Source organism: Nomascus leucogenys, chromosome 5 (assembly GCF_006542625.1).
Source record: "Nomascus leucogenys isolate Asia chromosome 5, Asia_NLE_v1, whole genome shotgun sequence".
In the NCBI taxonomy this organism is placed as follows: Eukaryota; Metazoa; Chordata; class Mammalia; order Primates; family Hylobatidae; genus Nomascus; species Nomascus leucogenys.
The window spans coordinates 79205039-79224632 of NC_044385.1; the positions used below are offsets into that span (position 1 = coordinate 79205039).

Sequence of the window (19594 nt, forward strand, 5' to 3'; positions counted from 1 at the left end):
ATTTCATCATTAATGGTTTCTTTGCTATAGAAAAAACTATTTAGAAATGATTATTTTGGAAAACAGTTCTTCCCTAATTAGACATTGCCTGACACTCTAGAAGATGTTTCCCAAAAATCTTTCAATACAGGAAATGACAACCCAACATAGATGGGTAACTGTGGGTGGCAGAGGATGCATTGCACTAAGCATGTATGCGTTCATCTTAAAATGGTAAAGAGGGTCAAATGTGCCTCTGTGTGGGGAATATGTGAGTCTGCTTAGGAAGGAATAAAGTGGCTGTGGATTCCTGCTCTTATTGTCGAAGTGAGGCCAGTACAATGGAAAAGCAAGCAGGATGTGTTTTTATAGTGCAGAAATCTTAATAACCACCTGCACCACCCTGGCCACTGGTCAGCTCTTTAGGCCCTTCTATGGGTCCTTTTAGTGAAACAGCATGGCGCAGAGGCCCAGAGACTGTGGACTGGCCCAAATGGATGATTGTTTGCATATTCTTCTGTATGTAGCTTCCCCGGTAGGGTTCTGAAGAGGCATGCTTAGGCTTAGGGCAGAGAAAAGCAAGTATATAGCAGAGAGGACTTAGTGATGAGATGTTCTAAGGGGAAAAGTGTCTTCTGACTGAGCACTCGGGAGGGCTTGAGAAGCCTGAAAGTCTTAGTGCAGCGCTTGCGATTGGCTTTTCTCTTTGAGGAATAAATGTCTCGCTGGAGGCTCAGATTTCCTGCTGACACTTCATGCAGGGTTGGATTGGAGTCCTTGCTGATTCTGTGGCTGCTGCTAGTGTCAGGATTTTGCACCGATACTGTCAATTTCCTCACCTGTGAGGAAGAAACCCCTGGCACCAGCATCGGTGTTTTTGTCTGATCACGTCCAGTTTAATTCCCAGAGCGAGGTGCCAAGTCAGTTTCAGCTGATGAAACAATTCAACAGCTCTCTGCTCCGGGTGCGCGAGGGCTACGGGCAGCTGACCGTCGGGGCCACCAGCCTGGACTGTGAGGCGCTGTTCAGCCAGGCCCCGCAGTGCGTGCTGGCCTTCGACGTGGTCAGCTTCGCGCAGGAACAGTTCCGGCTGGTGCACGTGGAGGTGGAGGTGAGGAACGTCAACGACCACGCGCCGCGCTTCCCCCGGGCCCAGATCCCGGTGGAGATGTCCGAGGGTGTGGCCATGGGCACGCACCTGGAGGTGCGGGTGGACTAGGACGTGGGCGCCAACGGGCTGCAGAGCGTGCGCCTGGCTCAGCCGCACAGCCCCTTTAGCGAGGAGCTGCAGAAGCGCGCGGACGGCGCTCAGTGTGCGGACCTGGTGCTGCTGCAGGAGCTGGACCGCGAGAGCCAGGCCGCCTACAGCCTGGAGCTGGTGGCCCTGGACCGTGGCCGCCCGCTGCGCTCCACCATGGCTGTCTTCAGCGTGTGCGTCCTGCACGCCAATGACCACAGCCCGGCCTTCCTGTAGGGCACCGTGGCCGAAGTGGAGCTGGCAGAGGCGCGCCTGTGAGCTCCCTGCTTCTTGACCTGGACGCGGCCAACCGGCCAACCCCGATGAGGGCCCTAACGGCGAAGTGGTGTTCGCTTTTGACGCCCGCACTCAGCCGGAGGCGCGCCGCCTCTTTTCAGCTCTACCCGCGGTCGGGCCGCCTCACTTTGGCCGGGCCCGTGGATTACCAGAGTCAGGACACCCACGAGATGCACGTGCGGGCGCAGGACCGCGCTGCCGCCTGCAAGGTCATCGTGCGCATCCGCGACGTCAGTGACAACGCGCCCGACATCACCATCACCCCGCTGGCTGCCCCGGGCGCGCCGGCTGCCTCGCCGTTCGCCGCTGCCGCCGCCGCCGCTGCCCTCGGGGGAGCGGACGCTAGCTAGTCGGCGGGAGCCGGGACGCCCGAGGTGGCCTCGCTGGTGCTGGAGGGGGCGGCGCGCGAGAGCCCGGTGGCTCTGGTCAGCACCTCGGACAGGGACTCGGGCGCCAACCCGCAGATGCGCTGCGCCCTCTACTGGCACGTGCACTTCCGGCTGCAGCGGGCCTACGCGGGCAGCTGCCTGGTGGTGACGGCGGCGTCGTTGGACCGCGAGCGCATCGCGGAGTACAACCTGACGCTGGTGACCGCAGACCGCGGCGCGCCCCCGCTGTGCACCAGGAGGCCCTACACGGTGCGCGTGGGCTACAAGAAAGACAACGCGCCTCTCTTCATGCGGCCGGTCTGTGAGGTGTCGGTGAGTGAGAACACCCCGTCCAGCGCCTACCTGGCCACGGTGGCCGCCCGGGACCCGGACCTGGGCCGCAACGGCCAGGTCCCCTACCTGCTGCTGGAGGCCGAGGTGGGCCGCGCCGGGGGCGCTGTGTCCACTTAGGTCTCGGTGGACCCAACCACCAGGAGCTGCGCGCTCGACGGCACTTTGACTGCGAGGAGCTGGCGGAGATGCAGCTGCGGTTGGAGGCGCTAGACGGCTGCTCTCAGCCACTATGGGGCCCGGCCATAGTGTGGCTGCAGGTGGAGGACCAGAACTACCACGCACCCCGCCTGGGGGCCCCACTGCTCCTCCGTGGCTCAGCCCAGCTGCCTCTGCCCTGGGATGCGCCACTGGGCTACCTGCTGACCCGTCTGCATGCAAAAGACGCGGACTAGGGAGCCGACGCCGAGCCGATTTACTTAGTCCTCGGCAGCGACGGCAGCCCCGGGGTGCTGGCGCTGCACTGGCTTCGTGTGAGCTGTCTCTGCAGCGCCGCCTGTCGCCGCAGCCCGCCGGCTCGCTGACGGCGATCATCGCGGTGCGGGACGGAGACCGGCCCACTTTGTCGTGCACAGCCACACTGCTTCTCGTGCCCGCCGGCCGGGCGCCACCTGGCGCGGAAGTGGTGCTGATGCCGCCGCCGCACGAGGGAGGAGAGCCACACATCAGGCAGCGAATGGGAGGGCAGCTTGAACCCTCCCTGTTCTGGTCAGTGTTTTGGCCAGCGGCTGCGTCCTTCTGCTAGTGGCCATCATCACTGTGACTTGTTCTTGCCAAGGCAAGGCTAGGACGCTGGTGAAGAAGATCTGTGAGCACTCCCCAAGCAGATTTCAGGCAACGAGTGACCGCGCTGGTCCACGTGTCAGAGCCATAGGGGCTGACTCTGGGGGCTTCCGCTCCAGGTTCTTTATGGACACACGGCCAGTTTCCATTTCCACAGGGGCCCAGGCGGTCGAGTCTGTGGAGGATTCCTAGTCTGAGGTCAGTGAGGTGTCTCGGAGCTCCTCTTGTTGGGAGAGGAGCAGGACTGCATGGGCCCAGGTAGGGCACCCCTGCCGTTCTTAGTGTCCTCATTCTCTTGGAGTAGTTTTTCATGCTAGGAGCCTTATGAAAATTCAGTCCCTGATTTGAGACTTCAAATGGCTGATATTTCCGGGCTTGGTTTTTTTTTTTTATTTGAAAGGAAAAATTATCCACAGGCAAGGTTAGGGGGAGGCTTGATAATCACATGTTCATTCATGTAGGCCCATGTCTGTTTCTGCTGTTTTTGCCTATGATAACTTCCTTTGGGTACAGTTTGGATACAGTCGACCCTCAGGGTTAATGCTGTGTTTCTGAAGCACTCCGGATGAGGAATGTGGCGCCTGCTCTGTCAGATTTGATATTAGACGGTGAAATATGATTAATTGCTGCTCTCACCCCTTTTTACAAATAGGGTTCAATCTCAGTTCCTTTTCGTTCCTCATCCCCTTATGGAGAAAATAAATCTGCGGCAAGTTTAAGGTAATTTCAGAATATTTGTTGTTATCTCTAAGCAACGTGTTTGACATTTTATACATTTTTATAGATACCAAAGTAATTCTTTCGTTTTCACTTTCAGTATATATTCAAATCTGGATGAATTCAGTATGAAGGACAGTGGAAAATTGGACAGTGAATTGAATGACAGCCATTTGGATATCAGCAGAGAGGGTTTCAAGAAAGCATCCTTTCAAATGATTGCAAAACAAGGGGGTAAGTTCAAACCTGTGGCTTTGAAGCTCTTCCTCTCAAAGCGTCATAAGACTCATTCCTGACTTAATTACAATACTAAATAAGTGGCCCCAACTATATATTCATAGAGGGAGTGTCTCGGTCATTTCAGGCTGCTTTAATAAGATACCATAGACTGGGTGGTTTAAACAACAAACATCTATTTCTCATAATAGATAATGAATTTTATATAGGCGAAGATTCCATTTGCTGGAAACATATGAGTATGTGATTTTGTTTGGCTTTGCTTTGTTTACAGAACGCTGCACCAACGCAATCTCATTCTATCCAGTCCATCTGCTGTGTCATTTGGGGGTGTGCTTTAGGCCCAATTCTCTGTAATGGTGTCTGGTAATGGAGTGGTAGCTCCTGTGGTGAAGGCATTATCAATTATGAGGTATTTCGTGTTGGTCTCCATGAAAATGGGCACTAGATCTTTAGTCTCTCAAAGAAAATATCTTACTCAAAGTGGAGTCCTAATGGTATGTCCTACTGTCTCAAATGCCTCTTCACCATAACAGGTGTTTTCGCACAATCTATGTTCAGTTCCTTTGACTTTTTTTTTTTTTTTTTTAAATGAGGGGCTTCCAGAAGCATCCACCTCCTGGTTACCTTCCTCTGAATATTCTCTAGTGGTCAACATATTTCCTAAAATGAGGAACATGAAGTTGTATACAGTGATTCGGTACCAGCCTCTCTTCTGAGGTCCAAATTTGTATACACAACTGCCTGCTCAACATCTCCATTTGGATTCTGAATGGACATGCTATACGTTCAAAACTAAACTCTTGGTTTCTAGTCTCCAAACCTGTTTTTCCTCTAGCGTCTATATGTCAGTAAAAATGACACATCTATTCACTTAGTTGCTTGCTCTGGCTTAAATCCTTGGGGTTATTCTTGATTTATTTCTTCCTACACACAACTTTCAATCCATCAGCAAATTCTGTGGAATTTTCTTTCAAAATATATTCTCAATCAATTCACTTCTCACCACATTCATTGCTACCACTCTACCCCAGGCACTGTCATCACTTGCCTGGCAATGGCACTAGCCTCAAACTTGGCTCCTCTTCTCCTTTTGCCCTCTTGCAGACCATTCTGCATATGAGAACTGGACTGGTCTCTTACTTCATAAACCAGGTCACATTACTCAACTCTCCAAATACTTGTCACTTAAATAAAATCCCAAATCCTTATCATGATGTCTCAATTAATATTGCTGTGTAACAGGCCAGGCTAAAATGTAGTGGCATAAAACAACCATTTTATTATGCTCATGGATTCTGTGGTCAATTTAGACAAGGTACAACAGGGATGGCTTATCTTTGCTTCAAAGTATCTGAGGCCTTAGCTGGGATGATATGATGGCTGGAGGCTGGAACCATCTGAAAACTTCTTTAGTTACATGCCAGGTTTGTGGGCTTGGATGAGCCAAAGTCTAGGAGAGCTGACTTGGTGGAGTGGGAAAAAGGGAGGCTTCATGTTCTCTTTACATGTGGCTTGACTTCCCACAGCCTGGCAGCCTCTGCAAAGTCACATGGCAGCTCGGGCTGCAAACATGAATGATTCATCCAACAGGACAGAAGTCACATCCTCTTTTATGACCCAGCTTCTGAAATTACATGATCATTTCCATCATATTCTACAGTCCAAGGTGTCTTAAGCCCACCCAGATTCAAGTGGAGGGGACAAAGACCCTGTGCCTGCCCTAGAAAATTTTCAGAGTTTTGAGGTTCATGTTTGTAAATCAGCCACACATGACTCATAAAGTCCTGCATTATCTTGCCCTTGGCTCTTTCTTCTACCTGATTTCTTACCCCTCTTCTCCAGGATGTTTTAGATAATCTTATTGGCCTTCTTGTGTTTTTTGAATACACAAAGCATCTCTCCATCTCAGACCTTAGGGTCTTGCCGTTCCCTCACCTGGTAAACTTTCTCTAGATACCCATATTGCTTCCCACCTTCATTTAGGCCTTTGTTCACATGTCCATCTAATCAAATGGGTCTTCCAAACCTCAGATTCCCTCTCCTCCCTGTCACTCTCCATCTTCTTTACTCTGCTTTATTTTCTTTCCTAGCATTTATCACTCCCTGGCATTATTTGTATATTTATTTGTTTATTATTTGTCTCTTGTTCCATGTTGAATGGCCACCATCAGATATATACCGAAACAAAAAAACAGAGCAAAACAAAAATCAGCAAATTTACTGAGTGGAAAGGTGTGGTCTAATGAAAGGTGTGGTCTAACCAGCACATACATTGAAACTTGTATGACTAGTTCTTATGATCATATTGGACTTTAGATTAGGGTAAAATTGTATTGGTATTTTTTGGAAGTTGCATTGTACTGCCTAACTTTCTGAAAAATTTTAGTGTCGTCTTAAAACTTGAAGATTCTATAGTGAATTTATGTTTCCGGATCATTTAGTGTTAAATTAGCCTTTTCAAAAGAATCAAAGGACCGGAACTCCTACTGTTTATATTTTCTATTTAGGAAATTACCAGCTTATTCTTGTCTTAACTTAGTTTCTTCTTCCTAATAATAAGCATGATAACTCAAAGTGCTGCAATGACAAACGATAATGTGATCAAGGCAATGCATTCAACCTGAGAGAATATTTTTTCTTAGTAATAATAGTCACACAAAAAAATAATAGTCACAACATTGCTTCTTACCTGTATTCAACAAAAACCTTTTATTTGTTTAATAACATTTACAGAGGACTCTTTATGTACCAGAAACTGTTCTAGGTACCTTATAAGTATTAAACTCACTTGAGTCATGCAACAATGCTATTAGGCAGGTACTATCATTTGACCCCATTTCACACATGGGAAACTCAGGCACAGAGCTGTTCGAGTAATTTGGTTGAGGCCGCTCAGCTGTGAGGGGCAGAGCTTGGTCTCCAGCCTGGGAAGTCTGGTTCTAGAGTTCATGCTTTTAGTGTTCTGCTGTAGCATATTTTTCTGCAGGTTCTTAAACACTTATTTTATGAGTCTTTTAAAGATTTAGGGCCAGTTTACATTCCTGGGGATGTTTCTGTCTTTGAGTTTGAATGAGATGCTCTGATTTATGGTTTGGTTTATCTTCCAACTCTCTGCTGCATTTTCTTGTAAAACTTTTAGAGGGATTATTGAAAGGATGACACGTAGGTAATGGCAAGAGAGTTGAATTACATGTTGATAGCGAGGAGATAAGTTTAATGAAAATATTTTAATTTTTTTGCATCTTTTAATAGTTAACATAGAAAATGAATGAATGAATAAATACACCACTAGCCCTCAGAAACTTCATTTTAGATTTTAATTTCACCCATTCCTCCCACCAAACCTGTATTAAAGATTCCAGCAAATAGTTTAATTGACTTGCTTGAATTTTATTTCCACTTCATTTCCTCAGTACACCAGCAGGTGGAGGTGCAAGTCATTGGCAGAAAATCCGGAGGAAGAAAAAAGAAGCAAACAGCTAGAAAACCAGTCCTGGAACAACTGAATATTGTTTACATTTTAAAGTATATTTCTATGTAGCATTCAATTTTAAACTATTCTTTTTTTTTCCAAGTTTTTTTCAGATTATTCAGGATGACAACATTCAAGGATCCTGAAAAATTAAACCAGGAATCTCAAACCAGCAAAAATTGTTCATCACGTCATGAAAATAGCTACAGGATTGAACTTTCTTCAAGTACCCTTTACCCTCACATTTCCCAGATGAAAAATAACAAATTTCCAACCAGAACACTCAGAACTCAATTGATGTTCTTTTCAAATCTGTGCCTCCCAAGTGAAGGGCTGCCAAGTGTCTATGACAGAGTTCAGAGCTGCAGGCCAGCAATGCCACTTCCCCATTCTTGGACAGAATGATGAATTAAATCATCCTTCAGTGGATGGATCACCTTCACATACTTCAGAAAATGCCACTTCATTCTAAAAAGCTGCAATTCACATAGATGGTCATTTCTGTCAAGTGTTTACAAGCCAGGCTACATGCATGAGCCTTCTAGTTTTGATATACATTTTCTTAAATTAAGTTGACAATCCATGACACAGCACAGGATGATTTTATAGAATCTAGGATATTTTACCAAAAAGTCTTAAAAGTGGTCTTTACTGCCATGAATATAATAAATGATCATGAATTTTATATTCTAGTACCTTTTATGAATATAAATAAAATATTCAGTCTAGCTACTAATTTACATTTGAATGTGTATGTGATTCTACTGTGAATGCAATTCAACTTCAGAATAACTTTAAGTTGAATTAAGAACCTGGACCCGGACCTTAATCATGAGGCCCAGTGAGGAGGAAGAGGAAGCTGTGGGCAGGCAGTATCTCAGTAGGGGTTACTCAAATTGTCTCTCTAGCCTGGCTTCTGAGAGGGTTGCTGAGTGTTTCATGGGTATAACAGTGGCAGATTATGGCAGTGGGTGAAAATCAAATGGCAGTGGATGGTGATGTGTTTCTGGGCACTTATCCCATTCACAGCATCAGCTCAGTCAGAGGTTGGGGCTACAGGGAGCAGCGTGGTGAGAGAGAGAGAGAGAGGGAGCGAGAGAGAGAGAGAGAGAGAGAGGGGGAGCGAGAGAGAGTGTCTTATGGCCTCAGCCATCTGGGCTAGAGTTCCTAGCAGGACTCCTTCCTAGCTATGAACAGGATGCTAGGAGAAAACTGAGGCATAACAGCAAGGATTAAAGGAAGAGTTGGGCCCCAGATGCAGTGACTTAAAGGCTACTTGAGCAGCTGGGCTTCATCTGGGTCCAACCAGATCCAGGGGCAGCAAGGCTGGGTGATGAGATGGAAGCATCTGATTGCGTCTTGTTTTCTGCAAGATTGGCTCGGACTGTGGGAAGAATTGAGTCTGCAAAGTGCAGGATGTTTTTTATCTTCAACTAGAAGAGCCTGGGGGTCATTAAGATTTGATGAGCAGGAACTGTGCTGCCCAATACACTAACAACCAGCCACATGTGGCTGTTTAAGTTTAAATGAATTACAACTCAATACAATGAAAAATGCTTCAGTCTCAGACAGAGTCACTGTAAAATGTTTCCATCATCACAGACCGTTCTGATGGACGGCGCTGGTCTAGAAGAAGGAGCGGGCCGGAGGTCTACCTTCACAGGCTGGGAATTCAAGGTAGCCAATGACCCACTGTCCTTGCTCAGCACATATATGGGGAACTGTGTGTTTTTGTCTGTTTTCCACCCTTCCAAGTGTGGAGAACTAACTAGTTCATGACAGTTAGCCTTTTAATGGTTCATGTATTTTAAAATGGATTGACACATTGTTCATTATATAATCTTTGAAAAAATGTCTAAAGGCAAGAATTCTCAATGGTAGAAGGTATTCTGTAGGCTGGAGAATTTCTAAAGGCTCCTCTGCTATAGCACCTTAAATTTATAGTCCTCATATTCAGTCCAATAACTTCAGAGATTTTGTAACAATAGTCATGATAAAACCTACACGCTCTCACTTCTAAACACTCCCAAAAATAATTCGGCAGTTTTTACAACCAGTAATTTATTCCTTAGCCATACTCAGGCAAGAAGCTAGGAAGAACTTCAATCCTTTGGCCACTGGTCTGCTGTAGAAAATTACTGCTGTTGGAAATTAGTTTCTGAGTCCCATGTTATCTTCAGTCAGTGTTCCTCTGAAGTGTGAGCTTTCCAGATCGGGTAGTCTAGGCCCCAGAGAGACTGCGGCAAATGTGAATGTTCCTTGCTTTCTCTGATACATATCTTAAAAGTAAAATGGACACCTGTCTTTTGGGTTACATCTAATAATGTTTGAAAATTTTAGAGTAATTTTTTGTGTAAATGCATTCTGTGGGAAATATTTTTTAAAAGCTGAGAATCTAAAACTTTTCCTCAAATTTACAAACGTAGAGTTAGATATTTTTACTTTTCTTAAAATGAGGCTCTCATGTGTTTGTGATATTAGCTTCTACCTTAATTATGATTCCTAAAGCAATTTATAATTCCTGAATCTTGTCTGTTTATGATTGCATTCCTAAGAATAATAATAGGCAATCTTTATCAAACACTATATGCAAGGTTCTATGCTAAATGCTTTACATGAATTATTGTTTTTCCACCGTGTAACAATCCTAGGAGGTAATTATATTACTACCTCAATTTTATAGATGAGGAAATGAGTTTAAAGAGGGTAATATGCTTGAGGTTACACAGTAAGCAAATGAGCTCAGAGTTTAAAAAATTATGGTATAGGCTGGGTGCAGTGGTTCTCGCCTGTAATCCTATCATTTTGGGAGGCCGAGCAGGTGGGTCTCTTGAGCCCAGGAGTTCAAGACCAGCCTGGGCAACACGGTGAAACCCCATCTCTACAAAAATACAAAAATTAGCCATGCGTGGTGGTATGTGCCTGTAGTCCCAGCTCCTCAGGAGGCTGAGGTGGGAGAATCACTTGAACCTGGGGAGGTTGAAGCTGCAGTGAACTGTGATTACACCACTGTACTCCAGCCTGGGTAACAGAGGGAGACCCTGTCTCAGAAAAAAAAACAAAATTACGGTAAAACGCTAAAGTGCATGAGTTTCGAGTTTACAGCCAGATGAACTTTTATATATACTCACTCTTGTAAGCACCACCTAGATCAAGGTTTGGAATATTTCCAGATCCCTAGACGGCTCCGACATATACCTTCCTGGGTAATACCTCTTCCAGAAGTAACTACTATTTAGAATGTAAGAATTATTATAGCCATTATGGAAAACAGTATGGAGGTTCCTTAAAAAATTAACAATAGAACTACCATATGATCCAGCAACCCCACTGTGTAAACCCAAATGAAACAAAACCAAAACCACTATTTTGAAAAGGTATCTACACCCCCATGTTCATTGCAACATTATGTATAATAGCCAAGATACGGAATCAACCTAAGTGTCTATAGATGGATAAGTAGATAAAAAATGGCAGTATATATATCTATATCTATATATGCAGTATATATATATATATATATATACACACACACATACATATGTATGTATAATGGAATGTTATTCAGCCTTAAAGAAGAAAATATTAACAATTTGTGACAATATGGATGAAAGTGGAAGACACCACGCTAAGTAAAATAAACCAGTCACAGACAGAAAAATACTGCACAATCTCACTTACTTGTGCAATCTAAAAAAGTCAAATTCATAGAAGCAAAGAGTGGAATGGTGGTGTGCTAGGTGAGGGGGAGGGGAAACTGGGAGATGTTGGTCAAAGGGTACAAAGTTTCAGTGAGGATAAACAAATTCTAGAGACCTAATGTTCAGCGTAGTGACTATAGTTAATAATGCTGTATTTGATTCTTGAGATTTGCTAAGAGAATGTATCTTAAGTGTTCTCACCACATGTGGAAAAAACAACTATCCGATTTTTAGCTTGAATATAGTAATCAGTTCACTATGTATATGTATATGAGAACATCATGATGTACAGCTTAAATATATAAAATTTCAATTAAAAAATTTAAAAGAGGTAACTATTATTCAAACCTTTTTCACTATCTATTACCTTTTGCTGTATTTAAACTTCATATAAATGATACAATTTATACTTTTGGGGCCTGCTTCAAAATTATGTCTATGAACTTCATCCATGCTGTGTATATCATAGTTGGTGCATTCTCACTGCTGTATAGTACTTCATTGTATGCATTTACCATAATTCATCCATTGTATAGTTGGTGGAGTTTAGGGGAATTTTCAGTTTTTGACTTTTGTGAATAATGAATTAATTTACACATTTTTTTGGTAGACATAAACACTTATTTCTGTTGGCCATATACCCAGGAGTAGAATTGTTGTGTCAAAGAATGATGTATCTAGGGTTTGAACCTTGAATTTTTTTTTTTTTGAGACTAGGTTTCACTCTGTTGCCCAGGCTGATTTTGAACTCCTAGGCTCCAGCAGTCCTCCTGTCTCATCCTCCCTAGTAGCTGGGATTACAGGTGTGCACCCCTGCACCCAGCTTGAACCTTGAGTTTTCTGACTCCACTATTATCCATTGTGTAACACTCATTACATCAATAGTAGCTAATAAAGACTGAGAGCTCTCTATGAGGTCTTTAAGCTCTCATTTTCTAAGCAGGATATTGATTCAGTAGAAAACTTTCTATAAGCTTAACTAACAACAGCAGGCAGAAGTCTTCTATTTGTCCAACAAATAAGAGAGTCTTTTACATTATAATTAAATAGCTGATGTATTACAATGTATGTGGAACACTTAGTAGCTTCTCTTTGAGAAGACCATGATAATATCCATCTTGACAGACTGTTTTACTCATTGAAATATATGCAGTAAGAGTAGAGTTAGCAATTGATCATTCATTTACTTGTATACTGTAATTAGCCAAGGAAGAAACAAATCAATTTAAAACCAATTTCCATAGTCTACACATGCACAGGAATTGATTGCAGACTTGAATTTGCTGAATAAAAAGTGAAGCTGGCTAATCTCAATTTGTATTTCATCGAGTGAATGTCAGCTATTGATTTCTGTAGCTTACTACTGGTGAGGCAATCTGTCTGTCATTCTTTAAAGGCAGCACAGCACAATCGCTATGCCGTTTAATTAGGTGTGGTCTAGTCATTTCACTGTTTGAGGAAGATGAAATATTTAGCTGTAGTAGAAGGAAAAACCTCAGCCAGATGCCTGCTGTATCACTCTCTTTCAGACTGGTACTCATCTTAATTTAATGCCCATTGATTCTTATTGTTAGATGTTGTACAGAGTAGCCCTTTTGTAATGCAGTGTTGGAAGATGAAGCTAAAATGGACTTTGCAGGCTAACTGAACTCTCTCAAGCTTTTTTGAACTCTTGACAATGCAGCATTACATTCTAGGGAAATGACCAGACCTGTGTGTTATAGAATAGGTTTCCACAGTGTGCCTGGTTTTCTTAGAGAGTAATTCATGTTGCCATTGTCATACAGGATTTGTATAGTCTTTGACAAGTTGTAATGCCTTTTTCCCTGGCACAACACAGAAGATGTAATGTTTAACTATATCTGAACACTACTGCTTATGTAAAAAATTGTCTGAAATAACAGTGAAATAATGTCTTCTTTCTTAAAAGAAGTATCACAACCTCTTTATCTCTTTGTTTTTGGTTTCCTCACCTGTAAAGTGGGGGAGTGGTACCACTTCGTTGCTATTTTATGTTAGCTAAATGAGACAGTATGTATAAAATGCATACAGCAATGCCTTTCACCTAGTAATAACTTAATAAATATTTATTATTATTAACATCAGATTTTTTTAAATGGAGTCTCGCTCTGTTGCCAAGGCTGCAGTGATGCAATCTCAACTCATTGCAACCTGTGGCTCCTGGGTTCAAGCGATTCTCCTGCCTCAGCCTCCAAAGTAGCTGGAATTACAGGTGCTCGCCACTATGCCCAGCTAATTTTTGTATTTTTAGTAGAGACGACGTTTCACCATGTTGCCCAGGTTGGTCTTGAACTCCTGACCTCAGGTGATCTGCCTGCCTCGGCCTCCTAAAGTGCTGGGATTACAGGCGTGAGCCACCGTGCCTGGCCAAAAATGTTTTTAATGTTATTAACGTTTTTCATTTTTCTCTTCCTTTGTTTAAATTGGTGTCGTATTCTAAATATTCCTGCATTTTTCTCTCTTTCTTTCTGCTTGGTGCAATTAATACTTTCCATCTTTTTTGGTTGGTTACCATTATTAATTTTTAAACTAACTTTTCAAATAGGTGACCAAAAATGATTTAAATCCCTGGGGACCATAATATTTTTGACAGCAGTATGAGACTGATTTTAAAAATATTCCTTAGTAGAAACTTTTTTTTTTTTTACAATAGTTCTTATAAAGTTAGATCAGTTGGTCATTTTGTCTACAGCTATATTTCAAGCCAGTGGCAATCTTGACAGACGTATGAGGGTACTTAAATGGAAAGATCAGAGTTCAGTAATAATAAATATACTGATTCTTTAGTTTAAGGATTATACAATAATCTCACAAAAGTAGGTATCCCCCTTTTACTTGCTTTGATACGTGTTAGTGTGCCATTTAATTGAACCTGTAGGCCACCTGCTCTGTATCCCAAATACTCCCATTAGTGTGTAGTTGTAATACCCTGCAAGAGGCATTAAGTAATAAAAGGGTAAATGATCAGTTTCTAGCTCAGGCCACTGTAACTGGGGAGATTATTGATAGTGAGGCGTTGCTACATAATAAGAGAGTCTTCCAGGAAGGACTCAATCTGAAGGGTATTTTTCTTCCATCTAAAACCAGGAAAACCTATAGAACATCTCCTACATAACCCAGAAGACATTCACAGACATTTATAGACATTTTTGCAGACATATTTATAAAAGGCATACTGGTCCTTGCTGGTTTTCAGCTTCATCTCTTGTCACCTTCTTGCTTGCACTTCCTGTCTAAGTATCACCGTAGAAATGGCAGCCACAGAGACAATAAGTCAAGCTCTGATCCCAGGAGCCAGGCCCACTTCTCAACCCTGAGACCAGAATCCACTCAAGAGTCTTTAGAGAAATAGGTACCTGAAAGGCATGGATAACTGGTTCATTTAAGTCCTTGTCCCTGAGCAACCTTCCCCCTTCTGCCTACGACTTAGTGTTCTGTGTAGGTATGTCTTTAGGGAGAGAATGGGCCGGACATGTAAGAGCATGCACTGTGTTCTTGTGCAAATTAGAATTTTCACTGTATATTAAATTGTGTTTTGGTTTTATACATTAGTTCCATGAGGTTGAGTTGATGTGATTCTGCTATTCAGGGAAGGATCTCATTCATACTGCTGAATAACCAGGGTTCTGAGTCTGCATATCTGAAAGCTGGATCCTGTATTATGTCCAACTGACAAAGACAATAAATGCAAGTCCCTAAGGCTTCCTAGCGGACAGCCCACATGCCCTTCTTTAGGCAGTATTCTACCCTGATCCCAACCTTGGACAAGGCAGAGTGTGGAATATCCTTTCTTAATTAATTATGTCTATCAGGCATGATGATGGAGTAATAACTAATATCAGTAGAGCTCCTCTGGTGTACAGTGCTAGTACAATCCTGTGAAGCAGGTACTATGATTATCTTTCTCCTCCATATAAGAAAATTGAGGTTAAATCACTTAACAAAGTCACAGAACCAGTGTGTGGTGAAGCTTCAATGCCAGGGCATGTCTTCTGGGTTCAGCGCATATTCCACCCTGCCTTCCTGCCTTTCCTCTAGCTTATTAGTTCTTCATTTTATTATGTGTATAGGCTTGGAAATCAAAGTATCAAAAACCCCATTTAGGTAGTTTCTTTGCTGAAATCACCAGGAGTAAATGAACAGTCTAAATGCACATTCAACCACTTGTAGCTGTGATCGGGTCCCTGGTTGAGCGCCGCTCATCCATCATGCATGCTCCTGATAGACATGACAGGTCTTGCACAAAGAGGAGCTTTTTTCCCTCTCTCGGTGGTACTTCCTTTGAGGCATGCTACTGTTCAGGGCCCTGTTGAGATTTTGATTAAAAAAGACAGATATTGTGCAACTTCCGTTAATGTTCTATTTCTCCTGTAGCAAAATGTAGGCTCTTGGAACTTTCTCAAGGGAATTTAATTTTCCAGGTCTGTTGGCAAACTTAATTTTGAGTTTTACATAAAACACTAGAAAACAGTTAATGGCCTGGTCAGGGATTTATACTTATAATTCAATGATTCTTTTAGGTGGTTTTAACCTGTTTGCAACCTATTTTGTTGTTGTTGTTCTGTAATTCACAAACCACTAACTTTCTAAAATAAAACTACTTTTTAAAACTACTCTTTAAAATAAAAGAAAACTACTTTTTAAAATAATAAATACTTTTTCTGAAGTATTTAACTTTCTTTTGCCCTCCTCCATCTGGTTATGGTAATGTCATCTGACTTATTTTTATATTGCTCCCCAAAGGGGAAGAAAACCCTAAGCTAAGAAACTATGAAAATCCATTTTGAAAGTGCTCAGTGCACAATAACTAATGTTAAGACAGCACATTATACACCTGAACAGCTCTATAATGCCTCCAATGATACTGTGCCCTTGTTTATATAGATACAAATCAGTGCCCCAGTCTTTACCTAGCCCCATGTATATATAATTTTCATTAATTCTGAGACTTATGTCAGCTTTGTCAATAACCTGAATATTTTCCTTCTCTCTCCTCTATGGCTTTAGTTTTTTTACCTCCTGGATACTGTTAATTTTTTTTCCTACTCATTAGTGTTTTTCTAGTGTTAGAACTAAAGTAGAAGAGCGAGGAAAGTCAAACATATGTGTTTGACTTTTTTGTGATTTGGCCCATCAAGTGTTTTAGAAAAGTGATCAAATAAATCAAGCAACCAGTACAAAGTTTAGAGCTTCAGTTTCTACTAATATTTTTCTAGATACATGGAATAAATTGGAGTAGGGAGTGGATATGAATACTAGCTTTCAGCAACTGTTATCAACTTCATCCCATAAGGGTAATTTTTTTTTTCTGGCATCCCACACAGTCATACTTATAATTCCATGCAATTGATTGCCCACATTTCCTCAGAAAGACTAAGCTAAAACTTGGAGAATAATTGAGTTAGATATTCAAGTTCTTGTTTTAAAAAAGCTTCAAGATTATTGACCACAAGAGTCACATTTATAGACTTTACTTAGCCATAAATATACAGAAAAGTGAAAGAATCCGGTTTTATGCAATGATAATTTTTTAAACAGTTGCCATAGCTGAAACCCATGCTTTCTAAAGCAAACCAAAGAAGAGATTCAATGAAAAAACATTTTTCGTGGACTGAAGGTTAGTAATTTTAGTTACTTAGATGACCTTATGAGAAAAAGGTCATACATGCATGTCCTATCAGCTTTAGAGGTTGTCCATATTCAGCTGGACTTGTGAGCCCCTTTTATAGAGTTTTCCTTCTCGCTAAGTACCTGCTCTGCCCAGAGGGGAAGGAGACAGCTGAGCTTGGGGACAGACTGGGGCCCAGCTGTCTGGAAGGAGGGTTCTTTTCTATAGTCATCTGCTCCTTGCTTAGTGAGCTCCCCATCAAACACCCAAGTTCACAGCAGCTTGGAAAGATGATGGATTTACTGCTGTCCCTGATGGTTGAGAGGGTTGTCCCTGATGATTCAGATAATCTTCCATCTTCAGTTTCGTAGAAACCTGGGCTGGGATGTTTTGGGAAATGGAAAATATATACTACAATCTTATTTCATTCATTTTTCCCTCTCCATTTTCTCTTTATGCTTAAGATCTAATCAAGTTAGAAGTATTAAAAGTCTGATCTCTATGCAGCCAGTCCAGAATGACAGCAGATAAGCTTTTGCCTTCTCCCTGTATAGGGTTGTTATGGACTGACTATTTGTGTGCCACCAAAATGTATATGTTGAAGTCCTAACTCCAAATATGATGGTATTAGGAGGTGGGACCTTTGGGAGATAATTGGGTCATGAGAGTGGAGTCCTCATCAATGGGATTAGTGCCCAAATAAAAGAGGCCCTAGAGATCTTTTTCATCCTTTTTCTGCTATCTGAGGATACAACAAGAAGCCAGTATAGTTTTCAATCTGGAAGAGGGCGCTAAGCAGGACCCAGTGATGCTGGCATCCTGATCTTGAACTTCCAGCTCCCAGAATTGGGAGACATAAGTATCTGTTGCTTATAAGCCATCCAGTTAATGGTATTCTGTTATAGCAAGCCTGAACTGGCTAAGATAAAGGCCTTAGTAATTATCTTGTTTGACATCAGTAGACTTTCAGGAAATACGTGTTAAATAATGAGATGACTAAGTCGAGAAAAGTGTTAGGTAAATGAAAATTTCATTTAAATAGAATTAGCATACTTTTATGTCCGTATTTTATTTTAAACTCCATATGAACATGCTGCAGGCATGTTTCTTTCTTTTTTAGCCCTGGATGAAATAGAGTCAAGCTTTACCACTTCTTTAGTAAAGGATGAATGAAAATCTACATGGCATTATATGTAGTTCAGCCACTCTGAGTATCAGCATATTTTAAGTCTATTGTTTGTGTTGCAAAAACTTAGGCATAAATTCATCTCCTTGCAGAAGACCTTGTTCTGAAGACCTATAGAGTTTGTGCTGGGAAATGATTAGATGTGCTTGAAATTGGGTTGCATGAATGTGGCTTGGTAGCCTGGAGGCCTTCCACAAGGAGAAGTGACTTCAGGCTGTGAATGTCAGTATGTGTGACAGGCATAGGACTGAGGCTTTCTGTCGCATATCTCTAAGCTTTGCAGACTTCTGAAAGGTAGATATTATCACCCCCATTTTAAGATGGGGAAACCAGACTCAGAGAAGTTAAGTGACTTACCTGAGGGCACAAGTTATAAAATTGTCAAACTGAAATTTTAATTATGTATGTCTGATTTGAGAGTTCACATATTGTTTTACTATATTTTGCTGCCTTATCTGGTAAACCTGGCAGTCACATTGTTTGGTTCTGCTCATGTTTCAGACATATATCAATAAACACAGTGGCAAATGTATCATGCACCATTAAACAAAATGTTTCACACATGTCACTAAACACAGTTAAATGGAGACCGTGAGCCACTAAGAACAGTTTTTCACACATATATTACTAAACACAATATGCCCCCAGTGACTAAGGTTCTTATCTTGAATCACAGCCAGTGGTGTTTTTAGTGGTTAGGTGTCAAAAAACAGACAAACAAAATCTTATATATCAATAATCTCCCTGGCAAGCTGCATGTGCTTCATTTTAATATGTACGTTTCTCCTTTCAGGGGATTATCTGATGGATATGTAGCCCATGCATTCTTCTAGATACCCTAAAATGTACTTATAGATCAAGGCAAACCTTTTTTGATCTGTATACCTGGAATGAATCACTCTGCCCTCCAAAAGGCTTGTTTTTACTAAACTTGGCTTTGGATGTGAGCCAGAGGGCCAACTTGGGGCAACAGTGTAAGAGGAAGAGTTATGAAACTCACAATTGTATTTATTGTAAGGATGTTTTTGTCCATTTTCCCCATTAGTTCTTTCAGTTTTTGCTTTCTGTATTTTGAGGCTATGCTATGTAAACACAAATTTAGAATCGTTTTATTTTTCTGGTAGATTGTTGTATCTTTCTGCTAGACTGACCCTTTTGTTATTATAAAATCCATATTTATCTTTAGTGATGCTTCTTTCTTTCCTTACAAAGTTAAAAAAATTTAATTGCAAAAAACATGTAAAATATGACATCTTAACCATTTTAAAGTGTATAACTGAGTAGTTTTAAGTACATTAACACTGTTGTGCTCTAGTAATTCTTATTTCTTAAAATCTACTTTAAATGATAGTATAGCATATTGGTTTATCAGTTTTCTTTTGTTTATTGTCTTCATGGCATATCTGCTTTCATCTTTTTTACTTTCAATATTTGTGTGTCCATACATTAAAGATATGTCTCTTATAAGCAGCATAGTTTTTTAAAATAAAACTATCCTGAAAATTTTAGTCTGAGAACAGCTTATTTATATTTATGTAATTACTATTTCATGTACTTACATCTATTGTTTTGCTGTTTGTTTTCTTTATAGATTACATATTATAATCTGTATAGGTTGTTTTATTTTTCTTCTA

The 19594-nt window shown here is 41.7% G+C and overlaps 1 pseudogene; it reads left to right on the plus strand.

Annotated features, from left to right (window-relative positions):
• Window positions 1-436: 436 nt before the first annotated feature.
• On the plus strand, window positions 437-2977 carry LOC100600647 (annotated as a pseudogene).
• Window positions 2978-19594: the final 16617 nt, after the last annotated feature.